Source organism: Rhincodon typus, chromosome 2, assembly GCF_021869965.1.
Source record: "Rhincodon typus isolate 14 chromosome 2, sRhiTyp1.1, whole genome shotgun sequence".
NCBI lineage: Eukaryota > Metazoa > Chordata > Chondrichthyes > Orectolobiformes > Rhincodontidae > Rhincodon > Rhincodon typus.
In genome coordinates, this window is record NC_063333.1 from 14160319 (window position 1) to 14175760 (window position 15442).

The following is a 15442-nucleotide window of genomic DNA, read 5'->3' on the forward strand; positions in this document are numbered from 1 at the left end:
AATCTTTCATCAAGAACAATTGCATGGAGAGCACCAGCATACATTTGCATGACAACTAATAGAACAATTAGACAGCAATACTCAAATTCTCTTAGTTTAATCACCCGAGTCACTTAACAATTCAGGTTGCACTCTAACCTCCATAGAAGTCTTGATTCCAGAAAATTTGTAATAAATGTAAAGCATTGGATAATTACAGTAGAGAAAGCCTTTGGTTGGTGTGAAGTAGTTCACTTAGCATCATTGTCCTGCCTTCACCACACAGCCTCAAACTCTATTTTCATATTAATCCAATTCCTTCCTGACTACCCCAATTGAAACTGCCTCAATATATTTGCAAACAGTGCATTCCAGGTCCTAATCACCTGCTGCACTTAAATGTTTTTTTCTTGCCAACTGCCTCTTTTGCCAATTACCCTAAATTAACTCCACCACATACCTCCCTTCAGTCAGAAATAAAACAAAATATTTACTAATAATCTACTTTCAACTTTGTCTTTCAGCCAATTCATGCCTCTATTACACCTTAATCCAATGGGTTTCAATTTTACTAATAGGTCTACTATTGGGACTTTGTCAACATTGAAGTTCCACACACACACGCAACCTTCAAACGCTTTGTATAAAACAAATCATAGAAAGATGTCTCAAAAGTTTCCTAAAATTTGAAAGCATATTTAATTTAATATCATTAAAAAATTTAGCTCAATATGAATATCACTCACATTACTCTAAAATACAAACGCAGCCTCGCATTGGAGAAAAAATGTTAACTGGTTCTATTTCCATAAATGCTGGTCATATCTGCTTAATTTCTCCAGCATTAGCAGTATTTTGCATTTATCGCTCCAAGATAGTTCAGGATTTGTTTTATAATGAGGCCTATTTTCATTCCAATGTCTGGCGTAGCATGCAATTGGAGTGAATGTTGGCCCAGATCTTCCAGTCAGGATCAAAAACAATATTTTTGATCCTGACTGAACAAAAACAAAAGAACACTTACCTTGAAAGGAGTTCTCAGTGCAATATTCTGGGCAGATACCTCTTCAACTAAAGTAGTTTAGTCCAGGTGAGGAACCTACGCAGCCAACAGCAAAGTGGGTCACCACTGAAACCACATCCCTTTTTCCTGGTGATTCCTTACATATTTCAGGATTCAGAGATCCTTAAGCCACTTTCACAGCTACTGAGAAAAGATAACCGTATAGGCTAAGTAAAGGATACCCAATAGATGAGGGGTAGGTCAGGTTCATGAGGCACCAAGTCATGGTTGGCTTGGTGTTGGGTGTCTGCAGAAGGTAATAGGGGAAGGAGACAGTACCGTATGCAGTTCTGGTCAGCCTGTTATAGGAAGGATAATTGCCCAGAAGTTTCAATTTCTGGAGCAGTTCAGAGTCAGCTGTGCCGAGTCTCACTCTGGGCACACAAAATATAGTGCAGAAATAGGCCATTCAGCCCATCAAGTCTGCTTCAACATTCGATCATGGCTGACCCGTTTTTCAACCCCATTCTTCTGCCTTCTCCCAGTAACCTTTAATCCCTTTACTAATCAAGAACCTATCTATTTGTGTCTTACATACACTCAATGAATTGGCCTCCACAGCCATCTGTGACATTGAGTTCCAACGATTCACCACCCTCTGGCTGGAGAAATTCTTCATGTCAGTTCTAAAATAGTCGTCCCTTCACTCTGAGGCTGTGCCCTCACGTCCTAGTCTCTCTCACTAGTGGAAACATCATCTCCACGACCACTCTATCCAGGCCTCTCAGTATTCTACAGGTTTCAATGACACTCCCCTTCCCCATCCTTCTCAGCTCCACTGGGCACAGACCCAGAGTCCTCAAACACTCCTCATATGACGAGCCTTTCATCCCCAGGATCTTTGTGAACCTCACGTGTAACTGCTTCAAAGCCAGACCTTTCCTTAGATACACAATATTCCAAATGCAGTCTGACCAGGGCCTTATTCAGCCCCATAAAAACCAAAAAAAAAAAAACACAGGGTGCTATAAAACAGAAACAAAAACAGAGGTTGCTGGAAAAGCTCAGTATCTGGCAGCATCTGTGGAGAGAAATCAGACTCAACACTTACACAGCCTTTGCAGCACATTCTTGATGTCTTCTAGGCCTCCCGAAATGCATTATAACAATGCATTTGCCTTCCTAACTGCCAACTGAACCTGCATGTAAACTTTAAGTGACTGTTTGAGAGAACAGCTGTGTCCCAACACTGACCCCTACAGAACTGCACTAGCCACCAGCTGCCATCCTGAAAAAGACCCCGTTACCATCACAGTTTTCTGTGGGTCAGTCAATCCTCTAACCATGCCAACATCTTGTCACTGGTTACCCCTGGGATTGCTCTCCATCATTGTCTTCATCATTACTATTACCTCTCACCTCTATCTCCCCCTTTTAAGTCGACTGAGTTTTCAGTTCCAACCTCAAGTTCAAAAACTCTTTCTCCCTCCCTTTCTCCTCCCAGGGGCTTCCTTTTCTTTTCTGCCAGAGCTACCCTTTCCTTTTCTTTGTCCTCGGCTGGGCCTATTCTCTCTTTCTGCTTTTAATCGTATTTCAGACTGTTTCATTTCCTTTTCATGTTCAAGCTGCTTCATTGGCAACTGAATTTTAGCCATGGCCAATGATTCCAATGGCATTTCCAGCAATTGTAAATGGCGAGCTGGTTGAAATTACCTCCCCCTTTTGCATGGAGAAAGGCAACGCCAATTCCAGCTTGTCTGCTGATTCCAAAAGCTTTGCCTTACTCACTTTGAGAGACTCCCAAAGTGACTTCTTCCACCCCCAGGAAACTGTCTGAAAGAGCTGTTATTACACAAGGCACACACTATTTAAACCAACCAAATGCAACACCTAAGATTAAAACAGAAACCAACACTCACTGCCTTGGAGTCCAACATTCCTAAACCCAAGCTGAAATTAGAGCTTTTGATCCGAACAAGAGCCCCCAATGAGTTACGTTCCAGACCAAACTCCCTCAAAACATTAAAAAGATGGCCCAGATCCTAAGCTTTCTTATTTTAAAGGTAGGTGTAAGGCGTTGCATTCAAGATACAATTTGATTGGACAAACTATTTAACTAAGAAAATCACCTCATTTTTACACTACAGTTGAAATACAGGCAAAATATAAAAGAGTTGGCTTAACTATAACTACCAAAATGCTTAACAAAATCATATGTATAAACTAATTACCTATTGCAATAAAGTAACATTCCATAAACACACCGTTGGCAAAGGCAAATTCAGAAAAATAGATTGCCTCACAAACAATTCTAGCAGCAGGAAGAGAACCTCCTTTTAGCTATAACAGAGAGAGGAATAAGAGCTTCCACATCCAACTTAAAGATCCCAGCAACGACAAAGTTAAAGCTAAAAATCCTGGTTCCGTGGGAGCTTGACCCCACCCATTCAGGCTGCTTCTATTGTTCCAACTTAAAAAATCCCAAGGCCTCACAAGCAGTTTAATTTATTAGTTTTGAGTAGACTGCTCCGTACTTCTATCTCAACCTTTCTTCATAAAAGAAACCAGACAAAATACACTTAAAACAATAGTATGTGTTATTAAAATTTATTTCAATGTCCATTACTGTGGTTAAAGTTCTTCCAAGTCTCAGACTGATTTCGTACACAATAAACTATGTATATTGTAAGCAAAAAGTACTTTACGCAACCTTTAAGCGCCTTCACAAACGACAGTGAGTAAATAGTTACCTGTATTAATTGTTATGAACAATGGCTGTAAGAAATAAGAGTCCCCAATATCAATGGAAATGTATCACATGTTACTTGGGAGGGGAATCAAATTCATGGAGTAGCAACAAAAGGAATAATATTTTCTCAAGTATTCAGGTATGTATTCAGGTATGGCTTAATACACAGACCACTTCACGCCAATGTGCAAATAAATGATCAACATATTTTTCCACCTCAAAAACAAAGGATGAGTTGTAAAGCAGCAGTTTAAGTCCATGCATGCTTTTTCTCTCCCCTCCATTCCAGAAGAAAAAACCCAAGAAAAATGATTAATTTGAAAAAAATCTTCCATACCAAGGCCTGGTATTACCAAGTCAGTAACAGCATATCACAGATGACCGTTATATGGCCTGAAATATAAGCTACTCTGACCATAGTGGTGGGCAAACTACAGAATAGTGAAATGGAATTACACGTTACTTGGAGATGAATGGATTATTCAGGGATAATGAGCACAGCTTTGTTTAGGGAAGATTGAGTCTTCCTAATTTAATTGAATTCTTTGAAGAACTGACAAGAGGACTGACGAGGTTAGTGCAGTGGATATTATCTACGTGGATTTTAGTAAGCAATGCAACAAGGTCCGAAGTGGAAGCCTGGCAAGCAAGTTTAAAGTCTATGGGATAAAGAGGAATGTGGCAGGTTGGATTGAAAACTGGCTCAGTGGAGGGAACAATGGATAATGATTGACAGATGTTTTTGCAAATGGAAAGCAGCTTCTAGTGCTGTTTCACGTGTCTCAGATTTGGGTCCCTTAATTTGAGTATGCTATATGTCAATAGATTAGATTTAAGCATGGGAGGCTTGATTAAGAAATTTGCAGCTGTCAAAAAAAAAGGCAGGTAGTTGATAGTGAAGAGAATGACTCTTGACTACAGGAAGAGGTCAATGGATTGGTTGAGTGAGTGGCAAATGAAATATAACCCTGACATGTGAGGTTATGCATTTGGGGAAATCAAACAAATCTAGGGAATACATAATAAACATGAGGGTATTGAGAGACAGAGAGGAAGTAAGAGGCCATTGATTCCACATTCACAGACTCCTGAAGGTAGCTGGGCACGTTGAATGCTTTCTGTCATTGGCCAAGGTACTGAATACAAGAGCAGAGATTTAATACTGGAACTATAGAAGACACTGGTTCGGTCACAGTTGGAGATATGTGTACAATTCTGGTTCATGGCATCATAAGGAAAACACAATTGCTCTGGAAAGTACAGACAAGAATATTGCCCGGACTTAAATTGCTGGTATGTTGAAAGATAGGAAAACAAAACAGCATATCCTTCAAACAGAGGAAACAGAATGGTGACTTAATTGAGATTTACAAAATAATGAAGGGCTTGGATAGGGTAAACACAAGACCTGTTTCCCCCAAGAGGTTAATTACCAGGAGGCAAAGATTTAAGGTGATTTGTAAAAGATTTAGAAAACTTAAGGAAAATTTTTCACGCAGCCTGTGACAGGAATCTGGAACTCTCTGTAAGAGTGGTGGAGACAGAAACCCTCATAACAGTTAAGAAAGTATTTAGGACATGCACTTGCGATGCAAAGGCATACAAGGCTATGGGCCAAGTGCTGGAAAATGGAATTAGAATAGTCAGGTGCTTGACTTTGAATAGCACAGACTCAATGGGCTCAACAGTCTTTTACTGTGCTATAGATCTCTGACACCCAGAGAATGGTCGGTGGCCAGAATTTGTTGCCCAGTTTTGTTTATTTAAAACAAACCTACATCAGCAGTGCTGTAACTGAGAAGATTACAGGACCAAGTACTATTAAGTGGGATTAGAATAGACAACTGTACAACCGGTAGATACGATAGGTTAAATACTTTCATTCTGTACAGTAAGTTTTTCTATAGAACAGCAAGTTTGCAGATCTGCATTATCCAACTGAATTTCTGAACGACTGCACACCCATGATTTAGCAAATGGATCGTTGCTTTATGAGCAGGAATCCCATGAATTTAGATGAGAGTTTACAGTATATGAAGGTGGTTCAGTAGTAAACATCACATGCAGTAGATTCCTGTGGCATTGCAAGAAAAATGAGCAAAGGAACTGATAGCAGAGTTCATCATAATACAAATAAGGAAGTAAAGATTTTTACATAATTATAGACAGTCCAATGACCCAGAAGTTAGCTTCAATGGAACACGACTGATAGATCCATTAATCTTATGTTTTTACAATGATATAAAACAAACTATTTCAATTAGAAGCAATCTGGTGAACCTAGTTCTTATCAGTATCACCGTTGTCGTGTCCATAATTAATTGTATCAGGAATTATTCTGCTTTTGAAACGTGTGGATATTGATGTGAAGATTTACAGTGGGTTCTCTCACAGCTAGGAAGAGGGAAAAAGTCTCAGACCTGTCCAATAATACTAATAGTTACTTGAGATTTGTCTTCTGCTTCATAATGACCACGTTGATCATTGACATATCTGGTAGCTTTATTTGAATGTCATCAATTGATTGCATGGTTACTCAAATTCAGAGTAGATAGTTGTCAGGGCCAAACTTTCCCATTTGATAGCTTCAGTTCATGGGCTTATGGAAACAGCACTAGCCTCTCTTCAGAAGATAAAATGCTGTAAACACACTGAGCTGAAGAATAGCTTCACATGCCAAACCAGCATCTTAAAATTCTCATCCTTGTGTTTGAACTCCTCCACAGCCATACATTTCCTATTTTTATGACCTCCTCCAATCTCAAACCTCAGATCATTGCACTCCTCCTTCTAGCTTAATCAATATCCCTAAATTTTAATGACCCCACCAGTGGTAGCCATGCCTTTAAGCACCTGAACTCCAAGCTCTGCAATTCACTCCCTAACTTTCAGCCTCCAACCAGTCAAGTTTAAATTAGTTTGCCATGCAAAATATTAAAAGTTAAGCCAATGTTGTTTTACTTTGTTAAAGACTCTGGCAACTTATTTGATGTGGAAGTAGAACCACTCAAACTATTCGCACTGATTACTTTAAAAAATAGAATATATTTGTGACTTTTTTGTAACTAATTTAGTATCTAGAAAGGCAAACTAGAAAATCTCTATATAAGAAATAAAAAGTAAAATCTCAGTACAGTCAGAAAACAAATTCCACGCAGAAAGGGACAAGTAGCAAGTGTTTTGTGCGAGCTTTCTCAAGTACAGCAACATGAATTCTTCTATTGAATTGTGGATGCTATTTTACAGGTTTATTTCACCGACGCACATCTTTCCTCTCCTAAAGCCTGCTACAAAACTTTCATTAATCAAGCTGGTCATGTTTTACTTAGATGAACTTGCTACAGCAATAACTGCAGCAGAAATGACTAACATATTTGCTTAATCAAAACGAGATGTATTTTTGAATATCATTCATCAAGCCATTGTCTCTTGTGAAAATGTCCATGAAAATCAAGTCACTTGCGTTTTTCCCATTCTTCAGCAGTCACATGACATTTTAGGCTGCAGGTTACAATCTTAATTGAAGATCTTTTGGAGGCTCAAAACAATAAGTAACAAAACAAGCAGGCAAAAAAGATCATTTTATCTCAGAAGACTCCATTAGTTTAAAAAAAAAACTGCATTTCAAGAAACCAAGGCCAATAAAGTAACGAAGGCCACAGTTAGCCCAATTGCTCTATGTCAAGACTGTCGTGCAGAATAAAGGCCAACAATGCCGGTTCAGTCCCTCCACTGGCTGTGGTAGTTCACGGAGGCTTGCTTCCTCACCTTGCCCCATGCTTGTGGAGTGGCCATTGAGCTACATATAAGAAATTGTCTCTCTTTAATGTAGGGAGATGCCTATGATCCTTTGTAGGCTATAGCTCCACACCATACAAAAATAGATCCACATTTTCCTAGCACTTTCCACTACAAAACGTTTCAAAAGCCAACAAAGAGGAGTCTAGGCCCGAAACGTCAGCTTTCCTGCTCTAATGATGCTGCTTGGCCTGCTGTGTTCATCCAACTCTACACCTTGTTATCTCAAAATGCTCCTTGGAATATGTAGGAAACATGGCAGCCAATACAAGCAAAGCAACTCCCACAAATAGTAAAGTGATAATTATTAGATCTGTTTTGTCCAGTTGATTTAAGGGATAAATATGATATAAAGTCATGGCATCTTTTATACATAGCCGAGCAGACAGGTAGAATGTTGACATCAGTAATCGTGCAGCACCCACTCAATACCGCACTGTTACTGAGATAGCCTTCCTACTCCTCTGATGCTGCTGTGTTCATCCAGCTCTACACCTTGTTATCACCGCACTGTTACTGTTGCCATTAAAAGAGAGGTACATCTAAAAGGTAAATCGGAATTGACAATGCAAGTTGCCAATGTGAAATAATCACTCCAGAAGTAGATTCTCTCTTGCTGGAGGTGATCCAAGCCTAGTACTTGTGTGGCAAGAATGTTATTTGCCTCTTATAAACCCAAGGTAAATACTGTCCAGGTCTTACTACATGCAAATTGCTTTATTATCCGAGGAGTTGTGAATAGTATTGAGCACTACAATCAACAATAAACATCCCATTTCTAAACTTGCAACGATGGACAGATAACTGATGCAGCAACTGAAGATATTTAAGCAATGAACATTGTTGAGGAACCCTTACAGCAGTGTCCTGTGGCTGAGATGATTGACTCCAACAACTACAACCATCTTGTTAGTTATGACTCTATCAACAGACACCTGTGCCCACACTCCACCCCAAAAAATTTGAGCAAAACATTTTGCTAGGTCTCCTTGATACCACTTGGTCAAATTCTGTCTTAATCTTACCTCACCTATAAAATTCTTCACCTCCAGTTCATGCTTGGACCAAGGGTGTCATGACATATTAAGCTAAAGAGTCTAAGATAAATTCAAACTGAACACCAGTGAGTGTGTGCCACTACCCACAGCACATTCCACCACTTTACTGACAACTGAAGAGTAGACTGATATCTGGCCATTTGGCAGCCTTTGACTGGTCCTACATTTTGCGTATGTCGCACCTGGGCAATTTTCAACCTTGTCAGGTAGATGTTATTATTGTAATAGTACGGATACACAGTCCTGTTAAAGAGTTGGCTAATTTTGAAATAGATGCATTCAGCATCATAGCAGAATGCTGTCAGGATCCAGGCTGTATCCAGGGGCTTCAGTCATTTCATGACATTGCATGGAATGAGACAAATTGGCCGACTCGTTTATGTAATTTAGAAACTCAGGAGGTCATTCACTACTGGCCGAAGATGGTTGCAAACACTTCAAACTTGTCTTTTGCACTTAAATGCTTAGCACCACCATCGCTAATTGGGATCATCTCAGAGGTACCTCCTCCCATCAGATGCCCACCACCATCAGATAACTTGATATCTACTACACAACTTTAATCTGATCCATTTATAGCAGGATCATTTATGGCATGCCGCTTCTACTTAGTATGTACATGATGTAGCTTCACCAGGTTCGCACCCGAATCTCAGGTACACCTTCAGAAATGAAGAAGGGTCCAGACCCGAAACGTCAGCTTTCCTGCTCCTCTGATGCTGCTTGGCCTGTGTTCATCCAGCTCTACACCTTGTTATCTCATTAAAATAGAGTTGCTTTCCTGTAGATAGTGGAGTTAAGGATGTGTCAGGTTATGGAGTCTGCAGTCCAGCATCTCCCCCTCATCACAAAACACGACATATGTACCACAGTATTCAGCAGCCCAGAATCTCTCAATTTTACACATTGTAGTTGTTGAGTAAAAGAAAAATTAGATCTCTTCCCCACCTCCCACCACCCCTTGGTCAGACAATATTGTCTGTAAGCATATACTTACTTGAACAAACTTTTCTCTATGTCACTGTTTTAGTCCTGTGAATGTCATTCTCTGCCATTGTTTTAGTCCTGTGATTGCCACTAAATTATAATATACAACTCACACGGAAGTACCAATGTACAACACTGATTATTTCCTTCAGTTTCAACATTAGGAAAAGAACAGTTGTGTGCTCATTTGGTTAATGTACCATGCTGTCAACATTGCACTAGTAAATTGTCCAATTACATATTTACTTATGTATATTAGACCTTGTGTAATATACAATTAAAAACATCTATGAGAGGTCTTTAAATTACAAACCAATTCAATCTTAAACTGCAGATTATATTCTAACATACTATAAAAGACAATGTAAAGGCCAGTTGCAGTAGTGTGCTTGGTCAATAAAGGCCTTTCATAATCTAAATAAATTATAATAAAATGGCATACAGAGATAGCACAATTTAAAAAGGTGACATCAGTCTTTGCCACATCAAGTTTTATTTTCTCTCTTTTTGAAGCATTGGCAATTTAACAAGATCAAAAAATCTGTTAATCATATTTAGCCATTGATATATCCACAGTATAGGAAACAGTTTAAAACAAAGTGGCCAAAATAAAAACCAAGATTAAAACAAAAATATTCACATAATTCTAAATCTCTCTTCAGTTGGAAAATGAAGTCCAATCTTTTTGGCATATGGCAGTTGATTAATGCCTGTTTAATTCAAGTGGAGTGGAAAAGGGGAAATCACAAGCTACCTTGGGGAAATTTGCTGGTGCCATTCAATACCAGTGGACAAAACAAAAACGTGCTTTTTTCAAGTTTTTAATTGTCAAAAGAAATTGGCAAAACAAACATGGGCTTCAAAAAGAAACTCGCGTAACCGGGTGTGTGCATTTCACCACCACACTTACGGTGTGTCGGAAAGTAATGGTGGTTAACATTTTTAAACAGACAAAAAAAAAGTTAATTGGAAATACTGTCATGTAAAAACAAACAAGGAGACCCATGACTAGGAGGTTCATCTTCGACTTGGCAGTTTTACTGCGAGTTTGGACATATTCAAGACCTGATGGCTTTCCCATTCATCAGAATCCCATCTAACAAGCCTTCAGCATGATCAATAGCCCACACCTCACTCAGTTGGGCATAAAAGTTGTAGCTTGAAAAATTGAGTTTGACAGTTTCTCGACAGCAGCTTCTAGGCTTTGTCTCCGACTGGTCGAAAAAAAATGTTTTTTTTCCCCTCCCGTTCCCTTCCCCCCATCAGCTCCACCCACCCCCCCCTTAACTACCCTCTTTTCGTCAACAAAATGGTGTTTAAAAACAAAACTGCAAGAAAAAGTGACGTGTATCAACACAACAATGCATTTAAGTTATTGCAAGCTATTTTAAAAAAACAGTTCTTTTCTTGAAAAAAAGAAAATAAAGCTTATGTTTATATCTAAAAGTGATCCGTCCTCCTCTTGCAAACCATGACTGAGCAACTTGCACAATGGCGCCCGACCCCCCTTCCTCCTCCTCCTCCTCCTCCTCCTCTCCCCAATGGCCTGAAAAGGAGCCGGAGCCACGCAACCACCTCGTCAATTTAACATGTGTACATTTATCTTGTCGCGAAAAAAATAAACTTCTAAAATAAAAAAGGAGAAACTCACCTTTTTAAATCCTAGAACAGCGGAGTTTTTGTGCTCATGACCTCAACTGTCATCGGTGTAAACGGCTGTTTTTTTTTGTTGAATTTTTTTACGAAAGGAAAGGTGTAAATTATAATCAAACGAAACGAACTTGGATTTCCTCTGTCGAAAAGCTTTCTCTTTCTGTTGTTGTTGTCGTCGCGGCTGGTGTATATTTTAAAACAGTAAATAAGTTTCTGTCTTCCTCAGCTCGGAAATCGACTGCCACAAGAAATTTATCCAGAGTCTTCCGTGGATTTGCTTTTCTTTTTCCTCTTCCCCGCTTCTCTTCCCTTAAAAGAAAACCTTCTCCCTCCTTCTCTTGCCACGTCCCAAAAAAAAATTATATAATATATTGAAAAAGAAAAGCCGCCTCAAGCGTCGAGCCTTTTGTTGTTGTTTCCTCTCCTCTGTCGCTCTCAAAAGACACTTCAATTTTTTCCCCCCCAGGAAAAAAAAACTCCACTAAATACGGGTGGAGAAGGGAGGGAGGGGGAAGAGACTTCGAAGCTTCTTTTCCTTTCGACGTTAGTTTCCGTCACCCCCCAAAAAAAAACTTCGCGATAGACTCAAGAAGAAATTCTGTACGTTCAGAAAAAAAGAGAGGAAATGAAGAGAAAGGGGAAACAGGAAGAGAAAGAGCAGCAGAGAGGTGAAAGAATATCTAATATAAATCAAGAGATTTTCTTTAGGTGGCTGTGTCTGTGAATCCTCCTCCCAAATCCTCTCACAAGTCATGAGGGGAGGGAAAGATAGGGAGGGGGGGGGGTGGAATCCAACGCACGGCTGAAGTCCTAATCCAAAGGTTTCTCTGAGAAATATACAGACATACTATATACACAGCTGTATTTCCCCTCCCTTCTTCCAAAATCAAAAGGGGTTGCGAAAGTCCTTGTATATTTCCCCGCTCGCAGTCCTCTTCCAGGAGTCAAAGGAGCTTTTCTAAAAACTAAAAAAACAAACAAACGCGCTGTAAAGTTATTACATTACTCCATCATTGGTGGCCATCTTGGAAAGAGCCAGAGAACAACTCCCCCTCTTCCCCTTCCTCCTCCTACTCCTCCTCCTGCACCTTCTGTCAGTCACAGTCCTGCAACAATTAGTACCTTCAACCCAAAGAGTTTGTTAACACCACATCCTCCTCCTAACCCCCCACCTCCCCACTCTCATAACACCCAGCAGAAACAAAAGAAGGCAACCTCCTCTTTCCCCAACCCCTTGCCAAGAAATGAAGCAACTGTCTTCGATTCAAAGGGTGATTTTGAGAGGTGTGTGCGTGTGTATGTGTTTTTTTTTGTCTGTGTATGGACTCGAACCATTTGCTTAGCAATAATTTCTCTGCAAGAACAACTATGATGACCCCGTGGAGTGATACCAGCCAGCAACTCAAGTGAGGAGACCTTCTAACCAACCATTAGCCAACATGTTCGTGGTAAAATCTGGTCTGGATTTCCAAACCCAATGGATCAGGAGTCGTTCCTCCTGCAGGCTCAGTGTTAAACCACCCATGTGAAATGCGCTGGTGGTTTACACTCATTAGTCAAGAGAGCGCAAAACAGCAAAATAAATTGATCAAATGTTCTTTGCCAGTGTCGTAAATCATGGACATTAACAATGAAAGATATTTCCTCTAGCCCCCAGCAGCCCCACCACCCCTTTCAATATTGAACAAATTTACTAGGAGAAGCAATTGCTTGTGCAGAAAGGTTGCTATGGTGTTGTGTGAGGTAGAGAAAGCTAGTTAAGTCACAACCTTTAAAAAAAATACATTTTTAAAAATGTTCATTTTGCAATGAAGGAGAGAACAGCATTGGGAAAGAGATTATAAAGGCAATAATAGCAAAAAATGAAATAGAATAAAATCCAATATGAAAACAAATGTTGACACATAATTAAAAATTGAAGTAAGATAGACATGGGGCCTTTTCAGGATGAATAAGATAAACTCAGGAAATGTTGAAATGGCAAAGATAGCAAATCTTTGTTTTACCTCCATCTTCATTGAAATAAAAAAGAGAAACTGACAACAATAAAACGTCAAGGGGACTATTACTACAGTTAAGAGATAGGAAGAGGTTTATAAAATCATGAAGGGCATGGATAGAGTAAATAGACAAGGTCATTTCCCCTGGGTGGGGGAGTCCAAAACTAGAGGGTATAGGTTTAAGGTGAAAGGGGAAAGATTTAAAGGGGATCTAAGGGGCAACATTTTCACGCAGAGGGAGGTGCATGGATGGAATGAGCTGTCAGAGGAAGTGAAGGAAACTGGTACAATTACAACATTTAAAAGGCATCTGGATGGGTATATGAACAGGTAGGTTTTAGAGGGATATGCTGGCAATGGGACTTAATTTATTTAGGATATCTGGTCGGCATGGACGAGTTGGACCGAAGGGTTTGTTTCTGTGCTGTATATCTCCATGACTCGATGGAAAAAAGCAAAATTTAACAAGACCGACTTGCATTTATATAGCGTTTTAAATGTAGTGACATGTGGAGTAACAAAAGTCAAGGCTGTGCAAGGGGTCAGATTTGGAGAAGAATGCATATTTCAGATCATCGCTATGGCTGAAAGCGGTATTAAAGAATAACAAGGCCTATGAGGAATTTGAAATAAAAAGGATGAGAATTTTAAAACTGAAGAGGTGACAGACCAGGAATCAGTGTAGGTCAATGAATACAAGGGAGATGGTTGAAAAGAGATGATGTGAGGTTGGATTAAGAATTTTAGATGATCTCATGTTTATAGAGGGTGCAAAGTGGGAAGCAGGCCAGGAATACATTGGAATAGTCAAGTTTAGAGCTAACAAAGGCTTGAATGAGGGTTTCCTCTGCAGATGAGGTGGGGCAGGGGCTTAGGCATGTGACATTACAGAAGTGGACTTGCTGATGGAACGGTCTGGAGATGAAAAATCATCTCATGATTAAATGGATTGCTAAATTGCAAATCCTCTTGTTCAACCTCATCAGTAGCTAGGGACACCAAGCTAATGGTATATAGAGCTGTGTTAGTTCCCACCTTCCTATATGGCTCTGAGAACTGGACTGTCTACAGCAGACATCTTAAGGTGCTGGAGCAGTACCACTCAAACTGCCTGCGCAACTTCCTGCAAATCTGCTGGGAAGATAGATGCACCAAAACCAGTATCCTCGAACAGGCCAATATCCCCAGCATTGTGATACTGACCACCCTTAATCACCTGCAATGGGCTGGACATGTTGTCCACATGACCAACATGAGATTTCCCAAGCAGGTGCTCTACTCCCAGCTCCAAAACACAGGCAAGCCCCGAATGGATAGAGGAAATGCTTCAGTGATACCCTCAAGGCCTCACTGGCAAAGTGCAGCATTCCCACAGACACCTGGGAATCACTTACCCTAGACTGTACAAAGTGAGGAGGAGCTTCTGGGATGGTGTTGAGCACCTTGAGGGTTGCTGTTGGGAAAAAAAGCACAATCTGGGTGAAAACAGCATAAGGAGCGGTCTGCCACACCAACGCCCCACCCACACCTTCTGACTTTTGCCCCACGTGTGGCAGAGTCTGTGGAAGCCGCTTCGGACTGAAAAGATGTACAAGGATGTTGCTGGGACGGGATAATTTGAGTTATAGAGAGATGCTTGGTAGGCTGGGACTTTTTTGACTTGAGACTAATGTCCTTTAGGGAAGGAAACTGCCATCCTTGCCCAGTCTGGCTTACATGTGACTCCAGTCCCACAGAAATGTGACTGATTCTTAACTGCTCTCTGGGCAATTAGGGATGGGGTGATAAATGCTGCCTAGCCAGCGATGCCCTCGTCCTGTGAATGAATAGAGAAAAAAAAGATGGCAGAGGCACTGGTATCAAACATAACAATTCAATCCAAAAGTGCCAGATAGGTGTTGGACTGCAAATTTCATTTTTATCTTCAAAAAGGTAAATAGAACTAAGTCGGATTATGTAGATTAAAGTCAGTGGTAGAAAAGGTACCAACAACACCTTTAGTGTATAGATATGGGAAGAATTGCTGTAAATGCTCTGGCTGCAACTGAATGGGTAAGATTGAAACCAAATAGGGTGGTCCCACTCATGTAGACATGATTTGGACCACCCTACTCAACAATGAAGGAGACACATTGGAAGAGAATGGTGCGGTCAGCAGTAAAAGGATACTGGCAGGTAAATGATGGATAATGCTCCAATGTCACAGTCACTGAGG

The 15442-nt window shown here is 40.2% G+C and overlaps 1 protein-coding gene across 3 annotated transcripts in view; it reads right to left on the reverse strand.

Annotated features, from left to right (window-relative positions):
• The window catches only part of LOC109936458 (histone-lysine N-methyltransferase 2C-like), a 304428-nt gene extending 292162 nt beyond the window's left edge, over positions 1–12266 (reverse strand). For all 3 annotated transcript variants that reach the window (XM_048606795.1, XM_048606794.1, XM_048606796.1), the window contains exon 1: positions 11226–12266. The gene's annotated coding sequence lies outside the window, so the exon portion shown is untranslated. The remainder of the gene's footprint in view (positions 1–11225) is intronic.
• Positions 12267–15442: the final 3176 nt, after the last annotated feature.